At 39.4% G+C, this 14,850-nt stretch overlaps 1 long non-coding RNA gene across 1 annotated transcript in view; it reads left to right on the top strand.

Moving 5' to 3' along the window:
* The first annotated feature begins 11,935 nt into the window (after nt 1-11,935).
* LOC109282202 (uncharacterized) overlaps nt 11,936-14,850 on the top strand; it is an 80,422-nt gene continuing 77,507 nt past the window's right edge. The window contains exon 1 of the long non-coding RNA XR_002089116.2: nt 11,936-12,076. This is a non-coding gene — a long non-coding RNA (uncharacterized LOC109282202). The remainder of the gene's footprint in view (nt 12,077-14,850) is intronic.

The raw sequence follows: 14,850 nt of genomic DNA, 5'->3' as shown, positions 1-14,850 counted from the left end.
TCCCAATATGGGATGGGAGGGAGCAGGGAAGTTGTGCATTGCATCTGAGAAAATATGGGTGAATGAGGGCAGGTGAGTTTTCAGGAAGAAAAGTTATGACTTCCTCTTAATGTAGTTGATTGCCAACCTAGAAAAATGGATTCTATCCCTCCCTCTAATATTAGACGTTGCACATATTACTTAAAGCAAACTTTGTGTCCTCCTCTTCTGAACATGCAAGTTTGACAGGCAGTTATAATAAGTACTTATAACTGGGATAAAATCAATGGGATGGTGCTGGAAAAATGAAGGGCCTTATAAAAGGCTAGTATTCTGGAAATCCAGCTCCTATTTATTTCCAAAATTAGTAGATATTGAACAGTGTATGTCTGTTCTTAATGGTGACAGATGACAAAACAAGGAGCAACAGTCTCAAGTTGCAGTAAGGGAAGTTTAGGTTAGATATTAAGTAAAACCTTCTCACTAGGAGGGTAGTAAAGCAGTGGAACAGGTGACCCAGAGAGGCTGTAAAAGCTCTGTCCTGGGAGGTTTTTTTAAGACCCGGTGTAAAGAGGAGAAGATGATGGCGTCTATGCTGCTCAGGAGCAGGCAGGAGCCAGTGAAGAAAAAGAGCTCCCCATGAGCCACGTTTCCATAGTTACTGCTCTGTAAAGTTAAAGCAGCCATGGAAAGAGAGAAAGATGGCAAGGGACCTAGAGTGACACAGCTCAGGTTGGAGCCCAAAAAGTGAGGTGGGATGGCTGCAGCAGCGGAGAGCCAGCAGTCAGCTGGCTGAGATGATCCGAAGACTTGTTCTAGTCAGAGAGGCTCCAGTGGAAGAAGCATCGAGCTGAAGACGGTGCCGGAGCTGGGATAAGTACACAGAAAGCAAGGGCTAGTCAGGAGTTGGCAGAGCTTATTAGCTTATGGTCTTCATCAGGAATCTTGGTTTTCTCTGATTAACAACACCACCCCCCCTCCACATTTTTCTGTGATTGAAGTGAAGCACCACTGTGTGCATGTGCATGCCTGGGTTGGTGTATATATATAGGTAGGTATTGGATGAACACAATGTTTTATTGATATATTTAAATTTTTAGAGGAATTTAGAAGCTTAACAATGCCTCAAGTATAATAAAGTAAATTCTAAATACCTATATGTGGTGGCATTTGATTTTTTTTTTTTTTTTATCATGGAAAATCAGAGCTCCCCTACTCTCTTTAGTCACCAGGACATGGGACTAACTGCAGTTGTCTTCCCCTCCTTGCTGCTTAGTACTGCTGAGCGCCTTGATATGCTGATGCCCCTCACTCCTAAGCTACAGTCCCCAACCACTCATCCTCACTGGTGCCCCTCACTCCTAAAGTACAGCCTGGTCCTGCTAGTGCCCCCTCCCCTCCCCCCAGCTTTGCTGCTGCCCCTCATTCCTGACCAGCAACCCCCTGCCCTCTCCCAGTTCTGCTGGAGGCGGACCTGCAGCTGCTCCCCACCCCGTCCAACCCCAGGCAGACTCACAGGATAGTGGTCTGTGGGGATGGCTTCCAGAATGAAGTGCATGCAGCGCACCTCATATAGAAGCATAGGCAGCAGGTGGGGTACCATGAGCTGGGGCTGGGAGGACCTGCAACATGCTCCACAGCAGCAGCATGAAGTTGAGCATAGCTCTGGCCTGGGCCATGCTGTGGGCAGCAGGAGGAGGGTGAGGGACAAAGCAAGTCTGGCCCTGGAATGGCCTGGGGGAAGGAAAAGGAGATGCCTGTAGCCCCCTTGCCCCAGGTTGGGGCTCTTGCACTGCATCTGGCAGCCCGGTCACCGCATCCCCCGTCCCCTGCCCCAGCAGTGTTTCCTGGCCACCTTGCCCCTGAAAGCATAGGCAACAGCCCCTGGCACCACCAGCCCAGCCATGCAGCTTCTTGCTGCCTCTGAGGGATGCTCCCACCCCCTTTCCCCACTGGAGGCAGGGCACCTCTGGGCAGGCCTCGTTGGCAACAATGCAGAGCTGGGCTTGCTGGTGGCACTGAGCACAGTCTTAGATGCCCCTGCACCACCGCAGCCCCGGCCCAAATGTCTTCCCCCAGTGCTGGTACGCATCCCCTAGCCAAGCATCCTCTCAACACTGTTACTTAAATTGCTAATTGCTTAAATTACGTGCGAGACTTTATAAAGGGGGATAAGGCAAGGTGCTGCATTTATTGATTACGAGTTAGACATAGAGGTTTGGACACACTATTTATACAAACGCACACAAATTATTATAAACATTATTACACGCAGGCATATACATAGAAAAAACAACTATTTTATTTACACATACACTACATATAGTTACTAGCAATAGTTGCTCAATATTAGCCTTAGGTAGCTAACCTGGGCTTATTGAGTAGATGATGATGATTTGAAGATAGCAGATTTGAAGATAACAGCTGGAGCGGAGTGAACAGATGCATCTGTGCTCTGATGAAACAGCAGTAGAGAAAGAGACTTACTTAACTTGGCATTTTTAAAGTTTTTTTTTTAATTTTTTTTTTATAGGGATTGGCATTCTTTGTTTCAGTGCCTTGGGGTTTTTTTTATACTTAGCTTCTATTTGTGTCTGTGTGTGTGTGTGTGTGTGTGTGTGGGGGGGGGGGGGGGGGTTGTTTTTAGCTTATCTTAGCCTTGGAGTGTTTTTGCTGCCTGTTTAGCAACATGGGTGCATTCTTTGTTCTTGTTGGGGGTTTTTTGTGTGTGTTTATCTTATGCTTAAAAGGGATTTTTTTAGCCACTTATTAATTAGTTTACTGACTGGTAACTTACATTTGGTGCCTTGTTACTTACATAAACAGTTAATTTCCCCCCCCCCCCATTTTTATGTTGTTTTTTTTTTACTATTTTCTCCTTTACACACACATATATAAAGGCTATGCAGAGTTTATTTACTTATGTCAAGCAGAAGGATACAAAATGGAGTTTTTAAGTTGCTTACAGGACAAGACTAACATGGTTACATTTTACTACTATTACACTTTATGTTAACATTACCTTCATTAGTTTAGTTCATGCTATGTCTCCCCTTTGACCCTTCAAACGTTAGTGATGAATGGGTCATAAACTACATTTGTTTGATAAGAAGATATTTTGTTTTTAGTTGCAGTTTCCAAAGTTTTGGATATATTGATTTTATTTAACAACACATATAATACATGACAAGAAATAAACCTTTTATTACCATAAACAATATTATAGGGTGCAGCATGCTATTAAGAATAGCTGTCCCTGAAGGAGCTTATCCTGTGAAGATGTTATACTAATGATATGATAACATTTGTTTGGCTTGTTTTGAAACTTTTAGGATTTTTTTACCTAGATGCAATATAGAAATACTGTGCACTTGTGCATTATTATGTGTGGCAGTGGGTAATTGGGTTATTTGCAAATTTTGCATTAGAAAGTTGAGCAGGGTTGTTTAACTGATTTTTATGGAAACATTAAAATTTAGCAAATTGTTATCTCTTATAACTATATCCTGAATTATTTGTTTTGTGAAATAATGTGTGAAAAATGGAGTTTGAATAACAGTGACATTACATATACATTGCTGCATGGGAGGAAATGATGTTTTTATTCTTTGTTAAATAATTTGGTTCAGTTTTATTATACACACACTTTATTTTATTAAAATAGTTTGGTTGTGCTATTATTTAATTTATTTTAATAATGTGGATTGTTTGTTCCATTGATTATTAGTTTATTTACTGCACATACAATGATTGACAATTTTGTTTTGGTTATTTAAATATTTGCCAATTAAATGAAGGGTTTAAATGTGCTTTTGTTTAACATATGGGAGAGTTATAAATGACTATAATATCTTTGGGTGTGTGTTTAGTAATGCTTGAATTATTTGCATACTTGACAGACCAGTTACAGAGGTTACACACACTTTTGAAATTAAGGGTTTACTTAACAAAGCAAAAAAAGCCCAACAAAAAAAACCCCAATAAGCAAAGCTAAGTTAAAATATTATGACACACAAATATATTAATATAGAAAAACACAATAACATACACATTAACACTTGTTCTTCTTTATTAGTGTTTAGCAGCCACTGGTCATTGGCATTCTGTGGCTTTTAAATGAATTTAATACATTACATTTTATAATAAACTTTATACTTTATAAAGTATAAACTGAATAACTTTAACTGAAATACTTGTACTAATTTTGATTTTTTTTAATTGTATTTTATATACCACTGTACTAAGATGGTTAGTGATACACACTAGTCTAATTTACTTGGAATTTAAAGTATGGGGTTTTTTAAATCTTAGTTGTAGATACATAACTGATTATTAATTTCCTAAAAAATGTGTTGCCATTTTTTTTAATTGTGCTAACCATTTATACACCTTTTAATTAGTGGTATCTCTTACATTATTAAACTGGTTTACATTTATTACTAACTTTATGGGCTGTTTATTTTGTATTTTGTAAAGAGGGTTTTTTTTACATTTTAATGCAAATACTGATGTGCTAGGTTTATTAACTTTTTTTATAAAGCAATGGGTTAATGCAATTTTTTACACACAACTTGTTACGTTGCTATTATTAATAGTATTTATATACAAATGAGATTTGTTTATAGCCTTAAAAACATTTTATAAGGTTATTTACTAAACACACAAATATCACTTTTTTTACTAAATGCTATTTTGCTAAACAAGTAAACTTTACAACTGAGAACTTTAATATGAATTGCTGTTTTTTGTTTTAAAGATCAGAACAACTTTTTAGTCTAACTGGATGGAAGTGTTCAGGTTTGGGATTTACAGACAGATTTAATTTTTAGAGAGAATATTACTATTAATGTTTATTACATCTTTATCATATTTATATACATTTAAACTTAAAATGAATTTAATAAATAAAAACAACACAACAGGACAAACAAAACAAACAGACAAAACAATTTTGCTGTGATGGTAAACTATGGCTTAGGTGAAGAAAACGCTGTTGTTGGCTTTGTAGTTTTTTAGTCACCTTTGCTACTAGATTAGATTTTACACTATAGCTTCTGCAAAAGAGAGAGGAAAATAAAAAAACAAACAGATACACACCAACCTGCCAAGGAAAACTTTTTGCAGTAAAATATTATTTATATTTACACATTTACAGTGCTGACATGTACTAAGTTTTTTATGAACACCCTTTCTTTTCTTTTTTTGCCTTAACAAGATGTTAACACTTTCCTTTTTAAAAATTTTACACTATTTCTGAAGATTGAGGGGAAGTTAAAAAAAAACCAAACATTTTTTACCCCTGTGGAAGCACCTAAGATGGGGTACAATGAGTGCCATACCATCCATCCTGAGCGGGGCCCCCCTTCCCTCAACCCGCCTGCCAAGACTTGGTGTTATTGAATGAAAGGAAGGGTTCAGTGGTGATCCTCTTCCTAGGGACCCTGGGGACAGTGGTAATTAGCCTTGACGTGTTGTTCTGTGGGGCTCCGCCTCCCCTATACCCCATCTACTTGCCAACCAACGGTGCAGCCTGAATTGTTCTGCTGTGCCCTGTAGACTCCTTTCTCCAGGGGACCAGCATCAGCATGGCTACTGGTGTCCTAGCTCGGCTTTCACGGCAGCTAGCACTTTTGCCTTGGGTGCTGACGAGCAAGGCTCTCTCTTGCTGGCGTCTTCCTCGCCGCCTCTGGGCGGGACACCTCTAATGATTTTCAGTAATGTAGGCAGCTGGAAAAAGGGGGGGGGGGGCGTGGACTGGCTTCTTCCTCCCCACCTTGCCCAGGGACTCTGCTCCCCCCGCTCTAGATGCTGGCACTGAGCTGGCTGCAACCCTCCTGTTCGGCACAGGAGCCTCACCACACCTAGCATGCTCCATGCTAGTATGCTTCCTCTCTATCTCTGCTGGGTTCCAGTGGGGCTTTTAAATCTTCCCACGGTGGCTGCTCCGGCTGCTGTGATTGGCTCAGCTTTTCCCTGCCCCAGGAACAGCTGATTTAAACAGCCAGCGTAATGCTGGCTCCTGCAGCCGTGGCTCCTGCTCTGACTCTGGTTGTGCTCCTGGAGGTAAGTTTCCCTGGGGGGGTCTGCTTGTGTGGCTTGGGGCCCAAGGAGTCTGCCCCATCCCCTTTGAGAGCCTGTGGGGGCTTCTCACTGCCACACCCCCTTTATCAATGAGATTGCAGATACTTATTTTTAGAATTTTTCTTGCCTTGCAATACACACACAACAAACATACAACACTCCTTTTTTTTTATTGGACCAGTGATAGAAGTTGTTGCACTTAACTTAAACAGACCACAGCATGACCTTAGGCACACTGAGATTAGGACCTAACTTTTTTTTTTAAAGCAACTGTATATTTTTTCCTGCTTTAAAACAGTTATTTTTAAAATTACATTTTTACTCTTTTCTCCTACCTGCTTTAGCATTTAAATGCTATTAAACTTTTATTTTTTTTCTTCCTTTCTTTTTAAATACTTTCTCCATCTCTCTCTATAACAGCTGCCTCCTAGCCTGTTTTTTTACTTTCTATTATTTTTTTTCTTTGGCCTTTACTAAAGGTTTTTCTGTTGGGGTATGCTCCCCCTAGCTTTTTTTCTAGTTAAGGGTAACTTACAAGGCGGTGGAAGCTACGGTTCTAAAGCACCTTATATTTGCCTCTGCCTATTCCCCAGGTTGATTATTATGTGCCATTTTGCAGAGACTACCTTGCTACAGGTAGCTTTACTACACTAACTACACCCAGGAGGGTGGCAGTTTTCAGTTATACCTGGGACTAAACTTTCTACTTTCTTGCTATGGTCTTCTTTAATTCTTATGGGCACACTTTCTCACTTTTGGGCTTTCTGGCCCCTTTTTGGGCCAGTTGAGATTGCAGGCTCTTGGCTCTGGCAGCTCTAACAGTGGTCTTTTTCTGTGCCCCTTCTCTGGACTGCCAGATTACTTGGTTTTTTAGGGCCCTGCAGACCCCTCTCAGATCTTTTTTTCTCTTGGCTCCCCTCAGAGCCCTTGGGCTCATTCAGTTTAATTTTTTTTCTGATCTAACCCCTCTTAGACTCCAGGTCACCGACTCTGCCTTACCTACTTTTTAGACTGAGTTCTTGGCTTTTTATGCTCTCACAAACTTTGGCTGGACTCTGCTTTTTAGCACCCACTCTTAATTCCTTTCTGTGCTCTGCGAGTTTGTTTTTAAACACCTTTAGAGATCTCTCACAGGTCTCTGGATTTAGCAATCTTTTTTTAACTTTGATGGCAATACTTTCTTCAGCAGATCTTTTTCTTTAGCAAGTCTTTAGAATCCCAACACACTCCTTTTTTTTTTTTTTTAAGTCTTACTTAACTTTTAGTGTTCCTTTTGTTAACAGATTTTAACCATTACCCTTTCTAGGCTACAGGCTTTACAATTCATTCTTATCAGTGGCCCCTTCTTGCCTTGCTTTCTGCAAACTAATCCATCTAGCAAATTTTGATTTCTTTTTCTCTTTCTTACAGATGCACACTTTGTGCTGGCCTTGCTTTCTACAAACTAAAAACAATCTCTGTCTCTTTCTCACAGATGCACAGTCCAGTAAGCTCCATTCTAGCTCCCTTTAAAAGACCACGGGTGATGAATTGCACATCACACACAATTCCTTTAGAAAAACTTTTTTTATCTTTAAAAAGGAACCTTTAAGCTATGCCTTTGAAGAGAAAAAACAAAACATGCCTCTGATAAACTCACTGCTTTTTCTCTGCCTAAAGTAACTCAAAGTGATTCTGGGCACTGATCTCTGTTTACACAGCTGTACCCTGATGTTTTCTAACACAAGCTGTTATGCTCCTGTAAGAATCCCTATTTTTTTCTAGGCCCTTCACTGTTCTTGGAGAGGTGGTGGGGAGGAGAGGGAGAACCAAGTTTCCTCTTATTTCCAATTACAAATTTTCTGCCACTGCCTGAGCAGATGTCTAGTAACATACCTTGTTTCTTTTTGTGCCACCAGCTACTTCTATTGTTTCTTTTTTTCTTTTTTTTTGGGGGGGGGGGAGGGAGGACACACAGGATCCTAAAGTATCAGTTTTACATTTTTCTAACTGTTTTTGATCTCTTTGAAGCTCAACTGCCTGCATAACACTTTACCTTGCCATAACTTGCACTGGTAACTTACACTTTACAAACTTTAAAGAAAACACATAATTGCTCTTGTAACTATTCATAAAAGACTGTAATTCTGTCTAAAGACCCTGTCATATACACAGCCCTTTCAGCAGAGAGATGACTTTCTCTGCTCTCTCCTAGCTTTTTACTGCAAACACAACAGGAGATTCTTACTTAATCCCAAGCGGACCACAGCATGTACTCATGTCTACTACTCTGCCTGACCCAGACAAAGTTTTCTGGTAAGCAGTAACAAACCACCTTTCGTGCACAAAACTTACAACGCTAGTCACAATTAGTATACAACTTTACCTTACTACAAATTTTAGCTAACCCCTTTAAAATGCCTCCTAACAGTTAGTTAGATGGAGGAACAGGTTTTTTTAGTAGCTTTCTATAAAAGCCACATGTCTGCAGCCTCCTTTTTCATGGAGTGTGGTGGTATATTATATATCTGCATATAGTTTTTAAATTTGTCTTTTAAATTTGCAATGGTACAGGCATCTCTTACTGCCTGCTTGGTCCATGGGCTATGTCTAAATCACTGCAGCATTTGTTTTAAAAGACTCATATCTTGCACATATGTAGGAAGGGGATTTTTGACATCTTTCACATCTGCCTCACTCTTTACTGTTTTCCTTTTAAATATCTTAACTCAAGTTCCCAATACTGTGTTTACTTATTATAGTTGCCATTTGTTATTATTTAAATCCAGTATACTAGTCTGTAAAAACGTGCTCAAGTGAAATAGCAGTAGAGAAAGAGACTCACTCAACTTGGCATTTTCAAAGTGTTCTTTTATAGGGATTGGCATCCTTCTTTTCAGTGCTTTGGGGTTTTTCTATACCCAGTTTCTGTTTTTGCGGTTGTTCTTCTTTTGTCTTCAGCTTATCTCAGCCTTGGAGTGTTCTTGCTGCCCATCTGGCAGGATGGGTGCATTCCTTCTCCTCGTTATCTTCTTTGTGCCCTGGGCCTAAAACAGAGTCTTCAGCCATTCATTAATTAGTTTACTGACTGGTAACTTACATTTGGTGCCTTGTTGCTTACATAAACAGTTACATTTTCTTCTCCCATCTCTATGCCATTCTCTTACCATTTACACTTTTTTGCACAGACTCATACATAAAAACTATGTAGAGTTCATTCACTTATGTCAAGCAGAAGGATACAAAATGGAGTTTTCAAGTTGCTTACAGGACAAGACTAACATGGTTATATTTTACTATTATTACACTCTGTGTTAGCGTCAGCTTCATTAGTTCAGTTCATGCTACGACACATGCCCGCCAAATATTTCCACCCCCCAAATGGTCCCTAAGTCCTGGCCCTCCAACCCACCCGCCTCTGCCCCAGGCTTACCTGTACCTAGCAGCCATGGCTGCTCCCACCACCTTGCCTGACTATATGCTGGCCAGATGTGTCTGTGCATGCACATGCACATGCCTGTGGCACCCACTGCCCCCGCTACCCCTCTTCCTGTTCCTGTCAGCCCAAATAGTTCCTTGTAGGCTGGAAGGCTGCCACCCTGAAAGGGGAAAAACTGCAGTTTCCCACCTTTTTATCCTTTAAAGGAGAAAGTCTGGGCTTTTGCTGCATTTTTCTGTTCTTTTTCCACGGGAAACGGAAAACCCTAGATTCTTGGTTATCATTACAGACCTCTTGACTGCCTTGGTTTCTGCTTTCCCTGGGATGCCAAAGCAAAATAGAGATCCATGTTTCTTATGTAACCAGTTAAATTTAAGATGTGGTCCTCTGAAGATAATAGTTATGTTACTGAAGTATTTATCATCACATCAGTTGTATTTCTGTCTGAGAAATATGGCTGTAGAATGTGCAATTTGTTAAACTATTGCTTTCAAGGGTATTCTGGGGCTTTCAAGGGTATGCAAGTTATTCCCATTAATATATATATATATATATATATATATGACCCTTGGGCAATAATTTCAAGTTATTTTTTTATGTGCTGTTATACTTCTTTTGACTTAATTGTGAGTAGTCCATCCCAATCTAAAGACGTCCAGATTCTGTAGGATATAGACATTTGTCAGGGATCTAATGTTTTTTAAAATGCAGCAGATCCTTGAAAATCGGTCATAGTAAGTGCTATTGTGATCAGGATAAAAGCTGTAATGAAAAATGTGGGTTTAGAAACATAAACATATCATGCCCACTGAGATGAAGGGCAGCTGCCCCAGGAGGTATTCATAAACAATGTGACATCTTTCCAGGGACATCTGCAGCTCACTGGCTTGGTTATAGGACATTTGTTAAATACCGCAGGAGACCAACATGACTGGTGGTGTCCAACTTGGCAGAAGTGACTGTCAAATAAAACCTGTGATACTAATTTACATCACTTCTAATTTTTTTTAAGCTGGTTTAAGGCTATATGACTTATTTACTTTGATAGGAGTAAGGACATTACTTTTACAAGCTGTTCTTAATATCTACAGTTATACACGTGTTTCCCTTCCCTCTAACACTTTCCTGAATCCAAAAGATGATGTCCTTTTTTTGTTTTCAGTGGACAAATTGGGCACCTCCAAGCAGTGCACCTTCCACCCCCCCCACCCGAGTTCCTGATTTTTCTAATCAGATTAAAAAATCCACAAGAGTGGTAAAATGTTTTGACACTTATTGGAGCTAAAAATCACAATATTTACATGATTTGCTTATCCTAATAAATATATTCCTCTGGGAAAATCATCCCTTTCGGTGAGTTTATGAACATTTTTAAATCTACAAAGAAATACTCAAAATTGTAGTAATTTTTATTAATTAAAAGCCCTGTCTTTTTATATATAAATTTTACTTGAGAGACTTAAATATGCCTTTGTATAATGAACCTGTATATTTTATTACCTAATCCAGCCCTAAACTTCTGTGAATCTGTGAAATTGTACATGGATTTAAATTTTTCTCAAGGTACATAAACAAATTCCTCCTCTCCCCCTCTTTTTGTAGTATATATTAAGCTATTACCAGAACCTTTCAGTTATGAGAACCGATCTGGTCAAAGGGAAATGAGTGGGTTTTTTGGAGGGTTTTTTTTTTTTTTCATCCTGTTCCATAAGCTACTCTTAAATCTGGAAAATGATTCAGTACAATATGAAGAGAGATTAAGATCCAATCAAAGAGCTCTTTAGAGCTGTGAGATGGAATGGAAAAGTGTATAGAAACCATGACAGTAAAGGACCAAATGTGATTTTAGTGAATTTTCACTAAGGATGAATTTGCCCTATGATGCCTGGCTTGATTTGGTTATTAAATACAGAGATGACCTCCAATCTAATTGAACAAGCCATTGGAGTGGGTGGTGCAGACACCTACTCTGGAGATCTTTAAAAGGAGACTGGACACATACCTTGCTGGGGTTACATGACCCCAGCAGTCTTTCCTCATGAGGTCCCTTCCAGCCCTAAACTTCTGTGAATCTGTGAGAGGAAACTGAAAAATATAATTTACCAGACAAATCAAAAACATCAGTCTTTCAAGGCACTTCCTGCCCCCCTCCCGCCCCCACTCCCACCACCGCTCTCAAAACCAGAGATAATTGTGGCTAGTATCTTGCATGTTCATGTTTGAAGAAATCAAAGTACAATTTTTAAACACTGGTACACACATTCTTCTCCATTGACTATGGGCTTAACTTTATGTATATGCTTGTGCTTGTTTAGCATGGAAGTTAGAGCTCTTCATCTATTAAGATAAAGAACCTTGATGAATCCTAGAACCAAAAGAAAATGGAATATAGGTCAGGAAACAAATCGCATGTCCCAAAGACTGGGAGGCTTATGGTTGCTAATCCCTTACAGGAGAAGATAAGTTGCTGTTCAGCTGGACAGAAGCCCTCATCAATTGTCACCAGCAGAAGGGAAAGATGGGTGAAGCTTTTTTGAGAAATTATTGGAAGACTCCAAACACAGGAACTAATGATAACAAGAGACATTCTGTATCCAGGTAAGAAGCGGGATATACAGGACTGACTATCCAAAACTTCATGAAATATGTTGAGGGCAATATGTTGTTTAAGGAGGTGGTAAATGTTACAAGGGGACTGGCTACACCAATTTGACTCTGGATAATATAGAGGAGCTAATTGATAATAAAAGGTTGAAGGTAACTTGGGTGACTCATTATGAAGCAAGCATTCATATGGATGCACAGTCAGGTAAGAAAGTGATAACAATAGAATAAGGAAAATGTACTGCTAAAGAAAAGACATTCATAAACTTAGGAAATTGGTAGGTTGTGTCTTTTGGAAAGAAATTCAAAAGTTCAAGGATTATAGGATCATTGTTGAACTCGATCTGTTGAGGTCCCTTCCGACCCTAGGATATATGAGCCTATAAAAACTGGCAGCTACTAAATGAGCCTGTACTGAAGATACATCAGTAAACTGTACCACTAGGAAAGAAAGACAGAAAGCACAATAAGAGACAGTAGCAGAAAGCCCCCTTTTCCTCTTGCCTGCAGTTGCTCTCCCCTCCTTGGATATGTTTTTCCTCTTCTACCTTTTCTTCCTTCCTCTTTCTTTCACTTTAAGATAAGGAATTGTGTTTTAAAATTTGTATGTGTGCATCTTGTATCTCCCCTTGTATTTTGGTATTTTTATCTATTTGTGTGCCATGGCATTACTTTTGTAGCTTATATTTTATACTCCTCACCTTTCAACTAAATGTGTTTAGTTTCAGAAGTAAGTTATACATTGTAACAATACTAACAAGGGCAGGAGTCAAACTGCCACTTCCCTGTATCAGGCGGCCCCTGAAAGAGCGAGTGAATCAGTGATTGAATGCGTAACACAGTAGCAGACAGCAATTAACACCTAGGAAAACCACAGATCAACCAATGGAAGAAATCAATAGAAGACAATGTAGCAACTGGGAAATCTCTAAACGTCACTGTTCAATGGCTAGAAGCCCTGGTCTGAGTTAATCAATGCCGGGGACCAACTTTTGGGATGAATATCTCCAGATCGACCACTCCCAGAGCCCTATGCAAAATTCATCAACGGACTCCCAAACCTGCATGTACATGTGGACGACCCCTGGGGCTGACAGATGCCATCCAGTAGCCACCAAAGGGAAAGTCCCACAAGGGTCAACGACCCCTGGATTGGGCAAACCTGAAAACTGGGGAGTCACCAAAGTCTGCCAAGGACAGATAAAAAGCAGTGAAAAGTGACCCTCAGCGGCACCCTCTTGATCTCCAACTTGACCAGCACCCGACCTGTCCAGCCAGAAGGACCAGCCGGTGACCCCCTTCTGGAAGATAACACCACACTGAAAGAAGCCTCGACGGCAGACTCCAGCACCTGTGGGATAGGTATACCTGACTCTTGTAGCTCGCTACTGTGTGGGGGGGGAGGGGACCAGCCCCAAAGTTTATGATTTAACTTCATTACAGTGTTTTAATCCGCTTAATAAACCAGAATTTTAAGTATCCCGAGTTGGACATTTGTAGCCAACAAGACCAATATGGCAGTGCTAGAAGCTATTGACTGATCTAAAAATCACAAAGAAATTGTATAAATAGCAGAAACAAGGACATAACTAAAGATGACTGCAAGCATGCAGAGAAGAAACAGAAAGGCTAAGACATAAATTGAGTTATATCTAGCAAAGGGTATGGAAGGTAACAAGAAAAGTTTTTATATAAATATATGAGAAGTAAGATAAACAAGGAAAACAGGTCTATTAATTGCTGGAAAAGTAGAGCACAGATTCAGTGGTATTCAGTACTTTTCTTTGGCTTCAAACACACACATAATTATGCACTGATATTTAATGCAGTTAATTTTTAAAAAGGTATAGAATGAAGAAAGGTCATGTTAAAGGAAATCTTGATAAGTTAGGTGTATTTAAATGGCCCATTGATATTTACCCAAGTGTTCTTGAGGACCTAAGACAATTCTCTTCCAGAATTCCTTTAGGCTGGAAAAGGTCCCAGAGGACTGGAGAAGAGAAAATAGTAATTATCTTGTTAAATTGGGGGTGGGGAGAGGATGATCTGAGGAATTGCAGACCAGTCAGCCCAAATTTAATACCTAAAATGATAATAAAATATTAAATAAATTTGCAAGCACTTGAGGGGATAATGAGGTGATAAATGGCTAGCATGGATTTGTCACAAACAGACCAATCTAATTTGCTCATTTTTACCTCTTGGATAAGCGGGGAATAATAGTTCTGCATTATCTTGACTTTAGTAAGGCTTTTCACACTTTTCCATATGACATTCTCATAAACATTCTAGGGAAATATAGTCTATATAAAACCACCACAATGCAGGTGTACAAATGGTTGGAGAAAAAACTCTCAGGTATAGTAAACAGTTTGCTATCCAGCTGCAAGGACATTTCAGGTGCAGCCCTGCAAGGGTCAGTTATGAGTGTGGTAATAGTTACTATGTTCTTTAGCTACTTAAAAAATGGAACAGACACTTCACTTATAAGATTTATTAATGGAACTAAACTGGGAGGGGTTGAATGCGCTTTGAAAGACAGGATTAGAATTCAAAATGATCTTGATCAATTGGAGAAATCATCTGATGTTAGTTAAGATGAAACAGAATAAAACCAAGTGCTAGATACTCCTTTCAGAATGAGAAATACAATGCACAAGTAGAAAATAAAGAATAAATAAGCTATGGTACTGCAGAAAAAATATATTTAGATAATATTGGATCTTATACAGAGTGTGGATCAAAAATGTATTGCTTTTTAAAAAAAA

Source organism: Alligator mississippiensis, chromosome 5 (genome assembly GCF_030867095.1).
Source record: "Alligator mississippiensis isolate rAllMis1 chromosome 5, rAllMis1, whole genome shotgun sequence".
Classification (NCBI taxonomy): Eukaryota; Metazoa; Chordata; order Crocodylia; family Alligatoridae; genus Alligator; species Alligator mississippiensis.
This window is presented reverse-complemented; position numbering and strand designations above follow the sequence as displayed.